Source organism: Arachis hypogaea, chromosome 3 (assembly GCF_003086295.3).
Source record: "Arachis hypogaea cultivar Tifrunner chromosome 3, arahy.Tifrunner.gnm2.J5K5, whole genome shotgun sequence".
Taxonomy (NCBI): Eukaryota; Viridiplantae; Streptophyta; class Magnoliopsida; order Fabales; family Fabaceae; genus Arachis; species Arachis hypogaea.
In genome coordinates, this window is record NC_092038.1 from 129,704,109 (window position 1) to 129,726,300 (window position 22,192).

A 22,192-nucleotide genomic window follows, 5' to 3' on the forward strand; every position below is an offset into this window, starting at 1 on the left:
TTGGCTAAGCAAACAAAATAGGAGCACCATCAGTAGGACTTAGAGATACCACACATGTATACAATAACATTAATTTACCTAATATGAATATAATTACATATTGGCTAAGCAAACAAAATAGGAACACCAACAGTAGGAATTAGAGATTCCACACATGAATATAATAACATTAAGGCAATAGTAGGACCTGCATTATCACCATCATCTGGTGCATCATTACGGGATTCTTCATCCTCATCAGTGTCTTCATCTTCCTCGTCATCTCGTTCATTTACAAGATACTCATCAGTCTTTTGCTCAAGTGTCTTGGTATTTTCTTCAATTAGACTCATTGAAACATGGTGAGGATTTTGACTATTAAAAACTCTTCGACCACCTTCACTTCTACTAGAGTCACTAGAAATCACCCTCCCAATGCACCCGAGGAAGTGATGCTCGGATACCTTGCGTCCAAGGAATACCTACCCGCCATGATATCATACTTGTAACACCCTAACTACCAAAGCTCACGCTTCCGGCTGCGCGACTCTGATAGCTCGGACATTACAACTACACTTATACTATTTAATACTAAAATATGAGCCAATTTGAAACTTTAAACCGCAAAACCGTTCCCAAAAATTACTTTCGCCATACAACGTACATCCATACATACCATACAACTTACAGAAACTCATAAAGAGTACATCTATATATATATATATACATACATATATATACATATTATTACAAACATTAACCAATACAATCATATCCCTCTTACGGAATATATCCAGATAAGGGCGAGGGTACAATAAACCATAACAAAAACAATAGAGCATCACAACAATAATTAAATAAGCTCTTCGTAGCTTCTGCGCCCATATCCTGAAAGGGGAAAAATGTAGGGGGTGAGAACATCATCCTCGAAAGGGTTCTCAGTAGAGGGTTTTTGGGAATTACTGTAATAGGATACGTAAAGATAACCGCACCAGTGATTAATAACTGTCTTACGCCTCTTTTCAAAAACAACAGTTTACAATAAAAGTAAAGTCGGAAATCCTTTCTGAAGGAGGAACCATCCAATTCTCAAAAACTCAAAAGCCTTTCAAAACGGTTTATCCATGTTGAACCAAATAGCCTTTCACATTTTTCCAAATCAGAAACACAAAACCGAAACAACCATCGGTCCATCTCATTCCAACCACGGCCCTAGGCCCAAACAATCCAACCACGGCCCTAGGCCCAAACAATCCAACCATCAACCAAATCACCACAATCCAACAGAGTCCCAGTTGCAAGCACAGATAGGAGTTCAAGCACAAACAACAGTTACATCAAGTAGAACAATTAGCAGTTAATCACATAGGCAAACCAAGTACAATATGCACACCCAAACAATGTCATATAGATGCATATGATGCATGCCTGTCCCTAGTGGTTGATGATATCATATGTCGGTTATATAGCCAACCCGACACGTCCTGGTAGCTAACCATGGACAGAAACACCCATTGCGGAGCAAGTAGGTTTGAGCTACAACCCCATTGCTACTACCCGCTCAACCCAGAGCCAGTGGAATAACCACTACTGCGGCTACTACCCAGGCGGGTGTTTAACAGCTCAACCTGGAGCGAGTGGATTCACCACTACTACCGCTACTACCCAGGCATCACAATCTCTGACCTGGAGCAAGTGGGACGAACCACAACCCTTGCTACTACCCAGGTATCTTAAGCATTGACCCGGAGCAAGCGGGACGAACCACAACCCTTGCTACTGCCCAGGTATCTCAAACATATATTCATTCAGTCCCAGCCATGGATCAACATCCATCTCAGCAATCCGACTTAAATTCATAATTCATAGTCAGCCATACGGCCCATAATTCATTCGGCAATCGGCCATAAATCAATATCATACATAGCCATTCCGGCTCACGGTTCAATCCAAAACCAGCCAATATTCATAATCATACACAGCCATTCCGGCCCATAACAAAACAACACTCCCACCATTCAACATCATCAAATTCATAAAACCGGCATTTAAGCCATAAATCACTTTTCTCAAGCCATTTCACTTTGAAATCAATTTTCAACTCTTTTTCAGCATTGGCTTTAAAGATCTCATTTCTCAAATCATCTCAGGCTCGTAAGCCAACTTTTCTAAAAGTGAGTTCCCTTTTTAAAACAAAGCCACTCTCGTCATTCTCTTTCCAAAACTTCCAAAACCATGGAAAGTTAAAGATTCATTTTGGGAACATTCAAAATCACCCATCCAACAATGGAATTTTATAACAAAAGTTTCTCGCCAGAGTCCCAAGTCTTTAGGGAAGGTCAACTTATATAAATTCCTTAACATTCATTGAAACTCTTAAAATCATAGATTCTCGGTTCAAGTAAATAAAACTGAATTTATTATGAAACCGATCATACAAAATCACAAGTTCCAACCCGGTCCAAAAATCAACTCATTTGAAACGGAACCGGTTCATTTGAATCAAACCGCTTTCAGATTTCTTTTTGGAACCCATTTTTTTTAACTCTTTCAAAATGCCTCAAGCTTAATTACTCAATCAAAAGTCTGGTTTCCTTTAAAACCACTAAAGCTCCTTTTTATATTGAAATCAATATTTGAGCACCATTCTTCCCTTCAGTGATTCAAATGGTAAAAATAGTTCATTTCTAAATAAGCCAAACTCAACGCATAAAGTTCATTAAATAAATTAAGCTTGAAAACATAAATATTCTCTTAATAAATCAAATAATACAATTTCTCAAATCCAACCCCTTTTTAAATAACTTTACAAACAAGTGTAGGATTTGGTAGAAATTTCGGCAGCACCTCCCCTAAAACTTGGACTTTTGCCACCTGGTTCGGGTCCCAACTAAACCGTTTCTCATTCCTTTTTAACAGCTCAAACCAGAAATCTATTCAAAAGCAAGCTAAATCCAACAGTCGCCTCGGTGGCATATCTCAAGGAAACCATTTCAAAAATTAACTCAATATCAACCGATTTAACTCATTTCTAAAGCTTTAAAGAAACGGCTCAATAACAAATCATTTGTCCAAAACCAAATTAATTAAAGTAAACCAGGCTGAATTCAAAAGTGCATTCGACTTTGCAAATCATCAAAACAATTAACTCAAATCAAATCAATCCTCAGCGGATTAAACTCAGATTTCAAATCTTTAAAGAATCAATTTCAAAACATTACATTTCACAAGCCGCACAACAATTCAGCCAAACCAACATCCATAATCATTCGAGTCAGTCAAATAATACATAAGGCAGATACAATCACCAAATACACATCCTCACATCAGTACCCATATGTAATAATTCCAATATACAAAATATAGTTTTTGGAAAGCGCCCCTACCTCAAAACGCAATTCCATAATCCAAACGTCTCATGGAGTCTTTTTCGCCTCAACTCCAAAACACCGACAATCAAAACCTCGGCTGCAAGCCACTTTTGCAACAGTCTCAACAACTCTAATCGCAACATACAACAACCGAAACTCAATCTCATAGTAATTAATGCCGCAAAACGTCAGCGTATGATAATAAAGCAGCGATTAAAGGACTCTTCCAAAAAAAACGCTTACCGTACTCGAGGGAACCAAGTAGCGGCTGCACCAGTGGCGGTTCCGGTAACACCAACGTCACAGCCGGCGACCAGAGCGACAGCAACTCGCGGTAAACTCCTGACACAACCAGCCTTATCAACAACTCTCACGGCCCATGGAGAAATCAACGGATAAAGAAGCTGAAGCAGAGTTAGAGTTTACCATCAGAGAAGACTCGGCGGCTGTTTCTGCTGCAGAAGTGGTGGCAGCGAGGTTTCTCGGCGGCCAGAACAATAGCAACAACATTAACCAAAATAGAGCAGGATCGGGATGAGCGGTAAAGCCTTGGAACAGTCCCGGCTAACTCCATTAACGGCGACCAGAACCCTTTCTAACGGCGGCGCTCAAGAAGTCCGGCGATGACGACAGCGGCACAGGCAGCGGTAGTGACGCGACGCTCCTGGCGGCGTCCATCTCCCTCGCGCGTCTCTGCTCCGGCGATGGCTGAACGACGACGACACGGGCTCCATGGCGAGGAGCGGCCGCGGCCACCCAAGTCCTGCGAAGACGGCGGTGGATGCAAGGCTACTCCGCGGCGGCGACTGCACGAGGGTGACGGAAAACCAGAGCCTGAACAGCGGAGAGTTGAGCGCGGTTCTGGGCAGCGCAGCAGCTCCTCTTTCCCGGCGTTCCCCCTGGACGACTGTGGCGGCGCGACCCTCTCGCTCTCTCTTGCCTGTTCCTCGCTCTCTCAGGTCCCCCTTTCAGCTTCTCTTGTCTCTGCGCGACGCGACGGCGCGGCGGCAGTGATGCCCGCCGACGCTGTCCTCCCCTCTGCTTTTCTCCCCTCCCAGTTTCTCTTCTCCCCCCTTCTGTTTTCTCCTTTTGTTCCATCATGGAAGAGAAACGCTACTGAGTTAGGAAAAGAAGGGTTTCGGCTGCAGCTGGGGCATGGGGAAGCAATGGGTTACCGGGTAGGATCTTAGGGTTTTATTTTGAAAATTAGGGTTAGGGGTAAATTGGTAATTTTACATAAAATTGGAAATAATATAGTAATTGGAACCCAAATTAAACCCAACACTATTTGTACATTGAAAATACTATTTGCTCATTAATTTGACAAATTATTTTCAATAAAATGCCCAAATCTAAAAATTAGAAATAGTATACTTAATTTCTTCATTTTCCAAAATAGCAGTAATAATATTTAAAATATTATTTATCTAATCCAAATCATATAAAATCCTCATTATTTCATAACTATCAACCTTATACTTTAAATATAGAAAATAATCCAATAATTATAAAATTGGATAATAATCATAACTTATCTCAAACCCAATAAATCAAAACTTGCCTTAATTATCTTTAATAAAATAATCTCTAAAATTAAGGCTATAAATAACTTGTAGGATTTGAGACTTGGTCATAATAAGACTTTTCAAATATTCTGGGTTTTACATTCTACCCACCTTATAAAAATTTTCGCCCTCGAAAATTGATACAAAATGAAAGAAATTTCATAACAGTTCACCCTTGAACACATTTAATGAAGAAGCAAAAATATCTCAAAATATAATCATATATACGATTTTCAAATACTTTGATTGTCATAAGCATAAGGATGTAAAGGTAGGAGTGTGATTGCAAAGCAAACGTTACAAGGTGGGCTCAACGCAAAAGATAACATGGGTCAATCATGTGATAGAAGGGCAAGGCATCAAGGCTATCAAACAGGATGGAGTTAAAATGACGTGCTCGACCTCCGCGCACTAATCTCATATCAATCTCAAAGTTTCAACTTTCCAACTCCATCAAGCACTTTACAAACCCCAAATGTGATCACAAGTCTGACAACCACAAACTCGTTCGCAAGGAACAAAACGCCCACAACTCATACGTTGCACACCTACCGCTTTAACTTCCGTATACACATATCACGTCTTAAAGAACTAACGCATCACGTCACTACGTCTACAAGTCGCACGTGATATCAAAACAATTCTCGAGCCTACTCAGAAGGATACCAAATTTAGAGTGGAAAGACAATTGTCAAGGGTAATACTCATAGATTAGAAAGAATATATCCAATTCCAGACAAACAAGGATGCTCAAGCAATGAAGTTTGCTAGAAATAAATCAATTGACAACTTCAAAGATAACCCTTGGATCAAAGAAGTTCATTAGGATTAACAAGAAAACCAGTGCATCAGTTTGAAACAAACTCAAACTGAGTCGATGAAGTATGAGGTTTACAAAAGAGAATATTTCAAACCCAAGACAAAGCTCACAGAACTCAAGAGCACGATTACAAATACTTTCGAATACATTGTTCATAAAGGAACCGAAACTTGCGGAAAAACAACCTCGCAATTTAGAAGAAAAGTTAAGTAACAACATCCTTCAAAAGAGTAACAAAAGCATAAATGTGGCTTTGCTTCAATACAAGTTTATGTTGAAGTATATCATGTAGGATTTTAAAAACAAAATGCACACAAGTGTACCTAAGAGCTAAAATATTTCCTCAAATATTTTAGAAAAGATAGTTAGGTGCACATCTCGACCAAAAGTAATTCATAAAACTCAAAAGAAATCAAATGCTTGTTCAAAAATCCCCAAAGTTCATATTCAAACAAGCGTTTATAAAAGTTTTAGCAAGGACGAAAGAGGAAGTTAAACTCTTTTTAGAAGAGAAATTCTGAGGAAAAAAATTTGCTTACAATTTGGTAAAGCAAATAATGATACGTTACAAACGAACCGATTTCCACTAAGCGAGAAAGCATTTCCAAAACCTCATTTAAAATAGTGCATGCCAACTTTAAATTAACTTCGCCAAAATTGAACAATAGTTTCAATCTAAATCAAGCAACAGAAAATAAATTCCGTTTAAAACTTCTTCAAAGAGAATTCAAAACTTCTTTAAAAAGTCCAAAATAAGACTCCAAAAGTGTTCTTGAAATCACCATCTCAGAAGAACATTCAAGAAGTTTAAGATGTATTAAAAAGAAGTCAAGCCATGCAAGAAAGGATCTTAAATCAAGATAGTTCAAACAAGATCCACTAGGCATGAGACATCAAACAAGCTTTCAATTGATTCAAAAGAATACAAAAGTCATAGGAAAAGACAACCCAATCATTAGTAATTTCCCAAGGATAAATCTTTAACTAAAAACTCTTGTAGAGAAAATGAGAGAATAAACAATGCACTATTTTGAAACGAATAAAACTAACTCGCATAAGAATGAGATTCACAAGATTGGAAAAACCAAGATCAATGGTAATGTTCACAAGATGTAAAAGATTAGTTAAAACAGAATCACGTATGACATTCATAGGGGTGAAAAGCTTAAGAAGGAGCGAGTCTGATCATAAGAAGAAAGCTATGAGTCCAACACTTTCAAAAGAACAACAATGGCATAAACCATGAAGTATGCTAAACCAAACTCATTTCAAAATAAGTTAAGTAAAGCTTATCAAACGAAACTCAAATGAGACAAAAGTGGTAAATCCTTTCTTTTCAAAATTTTGAAAAATATTCAAATACATAATCAAATGAAGATGTGCATTGGAGCTATAGTAGAATTACTAGAAGGCAATTTAATTTTAAAGTAAATGCAGTTTTGCAAACCAGTGAAAACACGGGCGAGGTATTAGAAATAAGTAGTTGTTAAACTACATAAATAATTTCAAAGTCTCATATATAGAAAAGTATATATCTGATCAACAGCAATTTATAAAATCTCAAAATTGGCTGTGATCACTGTCAAGTAAGAGAAAAACTAAATCAACAATTTCGCAAAGAATGGAATCAAAACCCGGAGTTAAAAGTCACAGCACATTAAGACAAGTTCAAGGCTATATCAAAGAATACTTGAATCAAGAAGAACTCAAACAGAGGAAGATAGACACAACAAGGATCTTAAACCAGCATATGCACTTAAGGTCAAACAAGAATGCGTATGGTTAGAGGAGTAGAGTTGAAAAATCAAACTACTTTTCAAAAGGACTAGCAAACAAGAACTTCGAGTTAGGATATAAAAGAACAGGTCGACTCGAACAAAATTCAAGACACACAACTGAATAGCCTCGAGAAATAGTTTCCAACTTTTCCAAAACCCGCGATTCGCTTTACTCAAAACTCGGATGTTATCTATGATAACCCATCAGTGCTTTCATATACATAATTCACTAGTATTAAGCCGGCCAAACTTAATACCAAGAATTATGCAATGCAAGACTAACGACGTTAATCAATAGATCGTCATGTGCATAAAGCTCTAATTCTCGTCATTCGACAAGACTTATTACATGACAAACACTCAGAGTATGCAACTGAAACATAGTCAGTCCATTCCTCAGGCTCTACAGGAAGAACTGCTCTGATACCATAATTGTAACACCCTAACTACCAAAGCTCACGCTTCCGGCTGCGCGACTCTGATAGCTCGGACATTACAACTACACTTATACTATTTAATACTAAAATATGAGCCAATTTGAAACTTTAAACCACAAAACAGTTCCCAAAAATTACTTTCGCCATACAACGTACATCCATACATACCATACAACTTACAGAAACTCATAAAGAGTACATCTATATATATATACATACATATATATACATATTATTACAAACATTAACCAATACAATCCTATCCCTCTTATGGAATATATCCAGATAAGGGCGAGGGTACAATAAACCATAACGAAAACAATAGAGCATCACAACAATAATTAAATAAGCTCTTCGTAGCTTCTGCGCCCATATCCTGAAAGGGGAAAAATGTAGGGGGTGAGAACATCATCCTCGAAAGGGTTCTCAGTAGAGGGTTTTTGGGAATTACTGTAATAGGATACGTGAAGATAACCGCAACAGTGATTAATAACTGTCTTACGCCTCTTTACAAAAACAACAGTTTACAATAAAAGTAAAGTCGGAAATCCTTTCTGAAGAAGGAACCATCCAATTCTCAAAAACTCAAAAGCCTTTCAAAACGGTTTCTCCATGTTGAACCAAATAGCCTTTCACATTTTTCCAAATCAGAAACACAAAACCGAAACAACCATCGGTCCATCTCATTCCAACCACGGCCCTAGGCCCAAACAATCCAACCACGGCCCTAGGCCTAGACAATCCAACCATCAACCAAATCACCGCAATCCAACAGAGTCCCAATTGCAAGCACAGATAGGAAGTTCAAGCACAAACAACAGTTACAGCAAGTAGAACAATTAGCAGTTAATCACATAGGCAAACCAAGTACAATATGCACACCCAAACAATGTCATATAGATGCATATGATGCATGCCTGTCCCTAGTGGCTGATGATATCATCTGTCGGTTATATAGCCAACCCGACACGTCCTGGTAGCTAACCATGGACAGAAACACCCATCGCGGAGCAAGTAGGTTTGAGCTACAACCCCATTGCTATTACCCGCTTAACCCAGAGCCAGTGGAATAACCACTACTGCGGCTACTACCCAGGCGGGTGTTTAACAGCTCAACTTGGAGCGAGTGGATTCACCACTACTACCGCTACTACCCAGGCGTACAATCTCTGACCTGGAGCAAGTGGGACGAACCACAACCCTTGCTACTACCCAGGTATCTTAAGCATTGATCCGGAGTAAGCGGGACGAACCACAACCCTTACTACTACCCAGGTATCTCAAACATATATTCATTCAGTCCCAGCCATGGATCAACATCCATCTCAGCAATCCGGCTTAAATTCATAATTCATAGTCAGCCATACGGCCCATAATTCATTCGGCAATTGGCCATAAATCAATATCATACATAGCCATTCCGGCTCATGGTTCAATCCAAAACCAGCCAATATTCATAATCATACACAGCCATTCCGGCCCATAACAAAACAACATTCCCACCATTCAACATCATCAAATTCATAAAACCAGCATTTAAGCCATAAATCACTTTTCTCAAGCCATTTCACTTTGAAATCAATTTTCAACTCTTTTTCAGCATTGGCTTTAAAGATCTCATTTCTCAAATCATCTCAGGCTCGTAAGCCAACTTTTCTAAAAGTGAGTTCCCTTTTTAAAACAAAGCCACTCTCGTCATTCTCTTTCCAAAACTTCCAAAACCATGGAAAGTTAAAGATTCATTTTGGGAACATTCAAAATCACCCATCCAACAATGGAATTTTATAACAAAAGTTTCTCGCCAGAGTCCCAAGTCTTTAGGGAAGGTCAACTTATATAAATTCCTTAACATTCATTGAAACTCTTAAAATCATAGATTCTCGGTTCAAGTAAATAAAACTGAATTTATTATGAAACCGATCATACAAAATCACAAGTTCCAACCCGGTCCAAAAATCAACTTATTTGAAACGGAACCGGTTCATTTGAATCAAACCGCTTTCAGATTTCTTTTTGGAACCCATTTTTTTAACTCTTTCAAAATGCCTCAAGCTTAATTACTCAATCAAAAGTCTAGTTTCCTTTAAAACCACTAAAGCTCCTTTTTATATTGAAATCAATATTAGAGTACCATTCTTCCCTTCAGTGATTCAAATGGTAAAAATAGTTCATTTCTAAATAAGCCAAACTCAACGCATAAAGTTCATTAAATAAATTAAGCTTGAAAACATAAATATTCTCTTAATAAATCAAATAATACAATTTCTCAAATCCAACCACTTTTTAAATAACTTTACAAACAAGTGTAGGATTTGGTAGAAATTTCGGCAGCACCTCCCCTAAAACTTGGACTTTTGCCACCCGGTTCGGGTCCCAACTAAACCGTTTCTCATTCCTTTTTAACAGCTCAAACCAGAAATCTATTCAAAAGCAAGCTAAATCCAACAGTCGTCTCGGTGGCATATCTCAAGGAAACCATTTCAAAAATTAACTCAATATCAACCGATTTAACTCATTTCTAAAGCTTTAAAGAAACGGCTCAATAACAAATCATTTGTCCAAAACCAAATTAATTAAAGTAAACCAGGCTGAATTCAAAAGTGCATTCGACTTTGCAAATCATCAAAACAATTAACTCAAATCAAATCAATCCTCAGTGGATTAAACTCATATTTCAAATCTTTAAAGAATCAATTTCAAAACATTACATTTCACAAGCCGCACAACAATTCAGCCAAACCAACATCCATAATCATTCGAGTCAGTCAAATAATACATAAGGCAGATACAATCACCAAATACACATCCTCACATCAGTACCCATATGTAATAATTCCAATATACAAAATATAGTTTTTAGAAAGCGCCCCTACCTCAAAACGCAATTCCATAATCCAAACGTCTCATAGAGTCTTTTTCGCCTCAACTCCAAAACACCGACAATCAAAACCTCGGCTGCAAGCCACTTTCGCAACAGTCTCAACAACTCTAATCGCAACATACAACAACCGAAACTCAATCTCATAGCAATTAATGCCGCAAAACGTCAGCGTATGATAATAAAGCAGCGATTAAAGGACTCTTCCAAACAAAACGCTTACCGTACTCGAGGGAACCAAGTAGCGGCTGCACCAGTGGCGGTTCCGGTAACACCAACGTCACAGCCGGCGACCAGAGCGACAGCAACTCGCGGTAAACTCCTGACACAACCAGCCTTATCAACAACTCTCACGGCCCATGGAGAAATCAACGGATAAAGAAGCTGAAGCAGAGTTAGAGTTTACCATCAGAGAAGACTCGGCGGCTGTTTCTGCTGCAGAAGTGGTGGCAGCGAGGTTTCTCGGCGGCCAGAACAATAGCAACAACATTAACCAAAATAGAGCAGGATCGGGATGAGCGGTAAAGCCTTGGAACAGTCCCGGCTAACTCCATTAACGGCGACCAGAACCCTTTCTAACGGCGGCGCTCAAGAAGTCCGGCGATGACGACGGCGGCACAGGCAGCGGTAGTGACGCGACGCTCCTGGCGGCGTCCATCTCCCTCGCGCGTCTCTGCTCCGGCGATGGCTGAACGACGACGACACGGGCTCCATGGCGAGGAGCGGCCGCGGCCACCCAAGTCCTGCGAAGATGGCGGCGGATGCAAGGCTACTCCGCGGCGGCGACTGCACGAGGGTGACGGCAAACCAGAGCCTGAACAGCGGTGAGTTGAGCGCGGTTCTGGGCAGCGCAGCAGCTCCTCCTTCCCGGCGTTCCCCCTGGACGACTGTGGCGGCGCGACCCTCTCGCTCTCTCTTGCCTGTTCCTCGCTCTCTCAGGTCCCTCTTTCAGCTTCTCTTGTCTCTGCGCGACGCGACGGCGCGGCAGCAATGACGCCCGCCGACGCCGTCCTCCCCCTCTGCTCTTCTCCCCTCCCCGTTTCTCTTCTCCCCCCTTCTGTTTTCTCCTTTTGTTCCATCATGGAAGAGAAACGCTGCTGAGTTAGGAAAAGAAGGGTTTCGGCTGCAGCTGGGGCATGGGGAAGCAATGGGTTACCGGGTAGGATCTTAGGGTTTTATTTTGAAAATTAGGGTTAGGGGTAAATTGGTAATTTTACATAAAATTGGGAATAATATAGTAATTGGACCCAAATTAAACCCAACACTATTTGTACATTGAAAATACTATTTGCTCATTAATTTCACAAATTATTTTCAATAAAATGCCCAAATCTAAAAATTAGAAATAGTATACTTAATTTCTTCATTTTCCAAAATAGCAGTAATAATATTTAAAATATTATTTATCTAATCCAAATCATATAAAATCCTCATTATTTCATAACTATCAACCTTATACTTTAAATATAGAAAATAATCCAATAATTATAAAATTGTATAATAATCATAACTTATCTCAAATCCAATAAATCAAAACTTGCCTTAATTATCTTTAATAAAATAATCTCTGAAATTAAGGCTATAAATAACTTGTAGGATTTGAGACTTGGTCATAATAAGACTTTTCAAATATTCTGGGTCTTACAATACTGATAGCCATATTGTGATTGGCCTGCATCTGCAGCCATGAACCCAAGCAACTGGCTAAAAGAACCTCCTTCTCCTGAGTCATACTGTGGCACACTCTAATACTGCTGATGGATTGGGTATGGTGAGGTAAACTGCGTCTGAGATACATATTGGCTTGACGATTGGGGTTGTTCTTGCGGAGGTGGAGGTGGTGGTAGAGGTGGCGGTGGAGGTGGCGGTGAATCTGGTAACTGTTCTTCATTCTCTTTATTCGCCTCATTCCCTTCAACCACATCATCCATGACTTGATCACCCTCATCATTCTCTTGAACCATACGATCAGACAACTTCAAGTGGTGGCCATATTTATTACGGTACCAATGCATGTAAATATCTAAAGGATTCTGTGGAGGCATGGAAAGCTCAGTAAGAATGTGATTATACCTGTTTGTCCATTGCATAACCCAAATTGAATGACTGGTAACTATGGCCCAGTTAAAATTCTTAGAACCAGTTAGGACTTCACCGTGTGCCTTGTCTAAATTCTGTTCCTGATGAGGAACTCCCTGAACAAAACCGAACTGTTGCCTAACCCGATCGGTAGCATGTCACTCAATGCATTCAAAAGACACTAATAGCACCGTAGCACTCCACACAACCGAATGCATGTAAATCTCAGCAGGAATTATGTCCGAATCCATTCGATCCATAGAATAAGCAACCCACACATACTGGTGAAAATTAACGAGACTCATTATTACAATCCAAATAACAATAACATTAAATCAAAATCGGAAACTTCTGTACCGAAATTATACCTGGCCTTCCTGAAGATCATCGAATGCCTTCCTAAAGTGAGCAAGTGTAAGATACCTAAAGCGTCGGTTTCCATGCTCCCAGTTTCGCCACCTAATATGACTTATGCTCATTAATACAACTCGATTCTAAATATGAAGATATAGAGTCAACGTAAGATAATGTTACCTATTTGCAAGCGGAAAACTGCGGGGTTCCCTCTGAACCGGTGCTAGGTACGGCAATCGGATAAAAGCCCAAACGAGCAATAGTGTGAGTGAACCATCGATCTCCTTACAGTCATAACGAGATGCCCTGCATAATGCCCTGTAAAGGTGGGATAGGCATGCCGAACCCAACTGTATTGTCCGATACTGCCAAATTCACTTAGCAAGGGCAGATATTTCCAGTGCACAGATGCCCCAGACTTGTCTCCAAACAATATCGTACCGATCAACAACATAATATGGCACTTTACGTACCTCTGTATACTGTTCTCATCAACCAACTGTAAATGTTCTTTCAGATCACGAAGCCATGTCAGTTTTATGCAGCTCCCTCTACAGTCTGACTTTCTTGGTGCAATACCAAATTGATGCAGACACTCCACCTCTAAGACTTCAAAACTACTAATAGTCATCCCTGTGATTGGAAGACCGTCCGTCAAAAGACCGAGAATTAAGGCCACATCTTCCAACGTCACAGCACATTCATCAATTGAAAGGTGAAAGGTATGTGTATTTAGATGCCACCTTTCAACTAAAGCATTCACCAATGCCTTCTGACATTGGACTATTCCAATTTGAGACGTATGATAAAAACTCGTAAACCGTAAATGATCCTCCACTCTATGATCATACCGATCCGGGAGGACAGAATAATCACACGTCAACATCCATAAACTCTACAAAAACATAAAATACCAGTCAAATTATTAACAATTATTAATTTACTACAAAAACATCATAATTTTCTAACTAAAGCAACTAATTAAGTAAAATTATGCTAAATTATTGGTTAATTACAAAATTTGGTCATTACGACCCTAACTTACCAATTAATTACCTATCATTATTAATCATTTATCACCTGTAACTCAACAAACAAATATAAAATCAAATCAAACCACACAACTATCATACATAATTTAACTAAATTTAATTAACACAAACAATTTTACTATATCCAATTTACTAAGTAATAATATTTTAACTTCTAAATTTAATTGATTTTCCGAAACCTAACACGTTGTATTATATTTTACAAAGTCTAGTCGTTAATCAAAATCCTCTACATTAATTCCAAAAATTCGGCACCCGAAAATTTCTATCACTTATACTGTTATAACTTCTAGAATTAATTATAAAAGTTAAATAATTAACTATTATTTCTAAAATTATTTCTGAAATTCTATACATACTTCATCTGATTAATCTATAATTACTCTAACTCAAATATTTCTCTTGATTAAAATTCTCCAACCATATTTACATATAATAATAATAATAATAATAATAATAATAATAATAATAATAATAATAATAATAATAATGTCACTCATATATGCTCTTAACTTGAACTACTAACAACAACAATTTTAATTAAGTTTCTAGCAATAATCAGTATATTTCTAAATAATAATAATAATAATAATAATAATAATAATAATAATAATAATAATAATATCACTGACATATGCTCTTATCTTAAACTTCTAACAACAACAATTTTAATTACATTTCTAGCAATAATCAGTATATTTTTAACTAATAATAATAATAATAATAATAATAATAATAATAATAATAATAATAATAATGTCACCGATATATATGCTCTTAACTTGAACTACTAACAACAACACTTTTAATTCAATTTTTAGTAATAATCAGTATATTTTTAAATAATAATAATAATAATAATGTACTATGTTAAAACTACAAGCAACAACTATAGTTAACTGTCTAACAACTATAATTATAATTTTAAATAATAATAATAATAATAATAATAATAATAATAATAATAATGATAATATTAACAATAAAAATAACACTGAGGTTGCTATATCTCTCCCAGACTAACTATCTCCAACAATAATTATAATCAAGTTTCTAACAACAATAATAATAATTTTAAAATATAAAAAAATTAATAAATACACTTATATTGTGATAAGGATACTATCACACCTTATGTGGATGCCCATTTTTCATAAGGTGTAGTTTCTTAAGGATGACTATTATTTAATATGATCTTGAAAAGCTACTCATGTACATATATAAATAGGTTTAAGCCTCTGAGTATTATACACAAGTGAAAAACAATTATAAAACAAAAGCAAATGCTATTCTATCTCTCTTTACTTTTTATATTCCTTTTTATCTTTATATATATACTTATGCAATTCTCTCTCTATTTACTTTTTATACTCCTTTCTATCTTTGTATATATATATATACATTACAACATATAATATTATATATATATATATATAAATTATTATTGAGCTAATTATTTTAAGGGAAAAAGACAAATAGGTCCTGACTTTTTAAACTTTTGACAAATACATCCCTGACAAAATTTAAATACAAAAAAGTCCCTGACTTTAACAAACGGAGGACAATTTAGTCCTTCCGTCTATTTGCCTCTCATACACCTAACGGAACTGGCTGACGTGGCTGAAACGGTGTCCAGGTGTCCGTTACGGTGCCACGTTGGAAGGGGGAAAAAGTTCGAAGGACAAATAAGTCCTTGACGTCATTTTACAAATAAAGTTCGAAGGACAAATAGGTCATTGAGAATTTTTTTTCAAAATTAATAAACTCATTTCCTAAATTCTCTCATCTACCTCTCTCCATTTTTATATTTCTCTCTACTATTTTTACTCTATATATAATTATATTTTATATTAGTAATTTGACAAATCAAAATATGTCATTCGATGTTTTTTTACAATTAAAATATTTTAAATGTAAAATTATACACATTAAATTATTTTAAATTTTAGATAACGAATGTTAAAATTAATTACTAATAAAAAATTAGACTTTTTCATATAAAAATAATAACTAAAAATCTTATTATTTAATTTTTTATCTGCATATATCTTGGTCTTCTTAGTCAGAAACTTTTGTCAACTTACGACTTTTTTGTAAAAGTAGTTTGATTTTATAAATCTTTTGTGTCATGCATAATTTATACTGTTAGAACAAAGTGAACTATAATTTAAAAAAATATTATCGTAATGTTATTATGCATAAAAATACTAGTTCTAATATAATACACAAATGCACTGATGCTAACTTAATACATGAATGATGCACAAATGAACTAATGCTAACTTGATGCATAAATGAACTGATGCTAACTAATGCCACTGGTATGATGAAAACTGAACTAATGCAATTTAACAAATTCTAATATAATACACAAATGCACTAAAACTAAACTAATGCAATTTAAGAAAAAGAGTAGAAACATAACAAGCTCAATTTCTACAATTTTAATACAAATAATTTAAATTGTAGAATAAAACAAGTTAATTAGATTTCAAAATACAAGCATAATTTTATCAAAAATTATTTTTAATATGGAAAGAAAATTGGTGTTTTGGTTGAATATTGACATTTGAAGTGTATTACAGTATTGTGGAAATTATTCAACACGCCCCCACGTGTTGGCTAAGATGCTGCCACGTGTTCAACACACCCCCCACGTGTTGGCCAGAATGATGTCACGTGTTCACCACGCCCCCCACGTGTTGCACCACGCCCCCCACGTGTTGACTTCCCACAAAAAAAATCCACCCATCTATAATTACACCACATTCTCCCATTTTCAACAAAAACACCAATATTTTTTCCATACAAAAAAAATTAGCCTAATTTTATAAACTAAATTCTCATAATAGAAGCATAATAGAAGTATAATGAAAAAAAATTCTCAAGGACCTATTTGTCCTTCGAACTTTATTTGTAAAATGACGTCAAGGACTTATTTGTCCTTCGAACTTTTTTTCCCTTCCAACGTGGCACTGTAACGGACACCTGTACACCGTTTCAGCCACGTCAGCCAGTTCCGTTAGGTGTATGAGAGGCAAATAGACGGAAGGACTAAATTGTCCTCCGTTTGTTAAAGTCATGGACTTTTTTGTATTTAAATTTTGTCAGGGATGTATTTGTCAAAAGTTTGAAAAGTCAGGGACCTATCTGTCTTTTTCCCTTATTTTAATACTAGAGTCTTCTATTTATACATCTTTATTTTATATATCTTTTATTTTACAACACGTTATCAGCACGAGACTCTGATCAAATTTTTAAGAAGACTCAGGTAACAAATTTTCATTATGTCGAAACTCTTTCATCTTGAATTCAATGCTCTTGATATATCTGGAAACAATTATTTATCATGGATACTAGATGCTGAAATCCATCTTGATTCAATGGATCTTGGAGATACCATTAAGGCTGAAAATAATGCATCCCAGAAGGATAAAGCCAAAGCCATGATTTTTCTCCGTCGTCATCTTGACGAAGGATTGAAAAATGGATATCTCACATTAAAAGATCTTGCAGATCTTTGGAAAGACCTTGAAGAAAGGTATAATCATCAGAAAACAGTGATACTTCCTCAAGCCCGATATGAATGGATGCATTTGCGTTTACAAGATTTCAAATCTATAAATGAATATAATTCTGCAATGTTTCGAATCACCTCACGAATAAAATTGTGTGAGGAAAAAATAACTGATCATGATATGTTGGAAAAAACTTTCTCAACCTTCTATGCCTCGAATGTGCTTCTGCAGCAGCAGTATCGAGAGAAAGGGTTCAAAAAATATTCTGAGTTAATTTCTTGCCTTCTTGTTGCCGAACGCAACAATGAGTTGTTATTGAAAAATCATGAAGCGCGCCCAGCTGGCGCCGCCCCATTTCCTGAAGTAAATGCGGCAAATCATTACCCCAGAAGAGGTAAATGGCAAGCTTTTAATAACAAAAAAAATTATGGAAGGAAAAAGAATTATGTTCAAAAGAGAGAATCTAACCAGAAGTGGGATAAAGAAAGGAATATCGGGTAGAATAAATCAACAGAGGATAAGTGTTTCCGTTGTGGTGGAAAGGGCCATTGGTCTCGTACCTGTCATACCCCAAGGCACCTAGTCGATCTTTACCAGGCATCTTTGAAAAATGATGACAAAGGAAAGAAAACAAATTTTGTTTCAAATGATGTTGAGAACTCCACCACTCATTATGATGTATCTGATTTCTTTGAGGATCCTGAAGAAAATATTGGTCATTTGATCAATGATGGAATAGTTTAATATGTAGGATTGTGAAGTATCTATGTAAATAAATAATGTAAAGAACTTATTGTTAAGTTTTATTTTCTATGTATTTAAGTTTCAAATGTGATGTACATAAATAATGAAATATTAATATTTATGAATTTTGAAATTATTAAATGTGTCAAATTTAAAATAAAATTTTAGTATATGACATTATTTTATGTACAGTATTCTTAGAAGAATAATTCTGATCAAGTATTTAATTTAACTGTGCATACTACTCATTTTATTATTATTTGTTTTTTGAAGAGAATGGCAAGGATATATAATGAAGATGTATGCCTTGCGGATAGTGCAAGTTCACACACTATTCTCAAAAGTGATATATATTTTACCCATCTTGTGCCAAAAGAGGAATATGTTAATACTATTATTGGCTCAGGCAATGTGATAAATGGCTCCGGAAGAGCTATAATTTTGTTTCCTGGAGGAACAAAATTTATAATAAATAATACACTGTTGTCTACCAAGTCTCGAAGAAACTTGTTGAGCTTTAAAGATATTCACCGAAATAGATATCATATTGAGACTATGAATGAGGGAAATCATGAGTATTTATGTATCACAACTCATGATTCAAATAAGAAAGTTATATTAGAAAAATTACCCTCACTTTTATCTGGGTTGTATTATACCAAGATTAGTGCAATTGAATCACATGCCACTGTAAACCAGAAGTTTACTAGCCCAAATGAATTCATAACTTGGCACGACCGATTGGATCATCCGGGAACAACCATGATGAAGAGAATTATTGAAAACTCTCATGGACATTCACTAAAAAACCAGAAGATTCTTAAAACTAGTGAATTTTGTTGTGCTGCATGTTCTTAGGGAAAGTTAATTCTAAGGCCATCACCAGTAAAGATTAGATTTGAGTCCCCTGAATTCCTAGAAAGGATTCAAGGTGATATATGTGGACCTATTCATCCACCATGTGGATCTTTTAGATATTTTATAGTTCTAATAGACGCAACTTCGAGATGGTCACATGTGTGCTTATTATCTTCTCGCAACCTGGCGTTTGCGAGATTATTGGCTCAAATTATTTGATTAAAAGCATAATTTCCAGAAAATCCAATCAAAGCAATTCGTCTTGATAATGCTGGTGAATTTACTTCCCAAGCTTTTGATGCTTATTGTATGGCTAATGGAATAAGTGTTGAACATCCAGTAGTTTATGTTCACACACAAAACGGGTTAGCAGAATCACTTATTAAGCACCTTCAATTAATTGCTAGACCCTTGCTTATGAGAACAAATCTCCCAACCTCAGTTTGGGGGCATGCTATTTTACATGCCGCAGCACTTATTCGTTTGAGGCCAACGAGTTATCATCAATTCTCTCATATGCAATTAGCTTTTGGCCAGCAGCCAAATGTTTCCCATTTAAGAATATTTGGGTGTGCGATATATGTTCCCATTGCACCACCTAATCGCACCAAAATGGGACCCCACAGAAAATTGGGAATATATGTTGGATATGATTCTCCCTCTATAGTGAGGTATCTTGAGATACAAACTGGAGATGTATTTAAAGCCCGGTTTGTGGATTGTCATTTTGATGAATCAAAATTTCCAACATTAGGGGGAGATAATAAGCTTCCTGAAAAAGAACTTAACTGGAATGCATCATCATTGATGCATTTAGATCCTCGATCAGGGCAATATGAACTGGAAGTTCAAAAGATTATACATTTGCAAAGAATAGCAAATGATTTGCCTGATGCATTTTCCGATACAAAGAGGATAACTAAATCTTATATACTAGCGAAAAATGTACCAATTCGAATTGATGTCCCAGTAGGACAAGTAGCCACTGAAGCAAATTCATGCCAGAAGCGTGGCAGGCCTGTCGGTTCCAAAGACAAAAATCCTCGAAAGAGAAAAGAGGTAAATAATATTCCTGTTAAAAAAGACATAGTAGAGACACCTGCAGTTGTCCAAAATTTTGATATAACGACAGAAGACGTTCAGGTCCCTGAAAATTGTGAAAATGACGAGATCTCGATAAATTATGTCTTTACAGGAGAGAAATGGGACCGAAATAAGACAATTGTCAATGAAATATTTGCATATAATGTGGCATTAGATATCATGCATGAAAGTAAGGATCTTGAGCCAAGATCAGTCGAAGAATGTCGACAAAAGAATGATTGGCCAAAATGGAAAGAAGCCATGAAGGCTGAATTAGACTCACTTGCAAAACGTGAAGTCTTTGGATCTGTAGTCCGTACACCTGAAGATGTAAAACCTGTTGGATATAAGTGGGTATTTGTGAGAAAACGAAATGAGAAAAATGAAGTTGTGCGCTATAAAGCCCGACTTGTGGTACAAGGTTTTTCACAAAGGCCCGGTATAGATTATGAAGAAACGTATTCCCCTGTAGTGGATGCGATAACATTGCGTTATTTGGTCAGTTTATCTGCATATCATAAACTGCATATGCATTTAATGGATGTGGTAACAGCCTACTTATACGGCTCATTAGATCGGGATATCTATATGAAAGTCCCTGAAAGACTAAAGATATCTAAACCATCTAATGAATATTCGCAAGGGTTATACTCAGTCAAATTACAAAGATCTTTATATGGTCTGAAGCAATCTGGACGAATGTGGTATAATCGTCTTACTGAGTATCTGGCCAAAAATGGATTCAAGAATGATGATATCTGTCCATGTGTTTTCATAAAGAAATCTGTATCTGGATTCATTATAATTGCTGAGTACGTTGATGATTTGAATATCATTGGAACTCCTGAAGAGATTCCAACGATTATAAAAATTCTGAAAGAAGAGTTTGAGATGAAAGATCTTGGAAAGACTAAATTTTGTCTCGGCCTGCAGATCGAGCATACAAAGAATGGGATCTTTATTCATCAAGCGACATACACAGAGAAGATATTGAAGAGATTTTATATGGATAAGTCACATCCTTTGAGTACCCCAATGATCATAAGATCTTTGGATGTGAAAAAGGATCAATTTCATCCTAAAGAAGAGAATGAAGATATCCTTGGTCCTGAAGTACCATATCTTAGTGCCATTGGAGCGCTAATGTATCTTGCTAATAATACACGACCTGACATATCATTCGCGGTGAATTTACTAGCAAGATATAGTTCCTCTCCAACCAGAAGACATTGGAGTGGAATCAAACAGATCTTTTGATATCTTCATGGAACGATTGATATGGGGTTGTTTTATCCATATGGATCCAAGTCACAACTAGTTGGCTATGCAGATGCCGGATACTTGTCTGGTCCACATAAAGGGAGATCTCAAACAGGATACCTGTTTACATATGGGGGTACAGCTATATCATGGAGGTCCACGAAACAGACTATAGCAGCAACCTCCTCTAATCATGCTGAAATACTAGTAATTCATGAAGCTAGTCGCGAGTGTTTTTGGCTGAGGAGTCTGATTCAATATATTCTGTTATCATGTGGACTGATTGATCATAAGATAGCTCCAACTGTCCTGTTTGAAGATAATACAGCATGCATTGCTCAACTTAAGGGTGGATACATCAAAGGTGATAGAACAAAGCATATTTCTCCCAAATTCTTCTTCACTCATGATCTTCA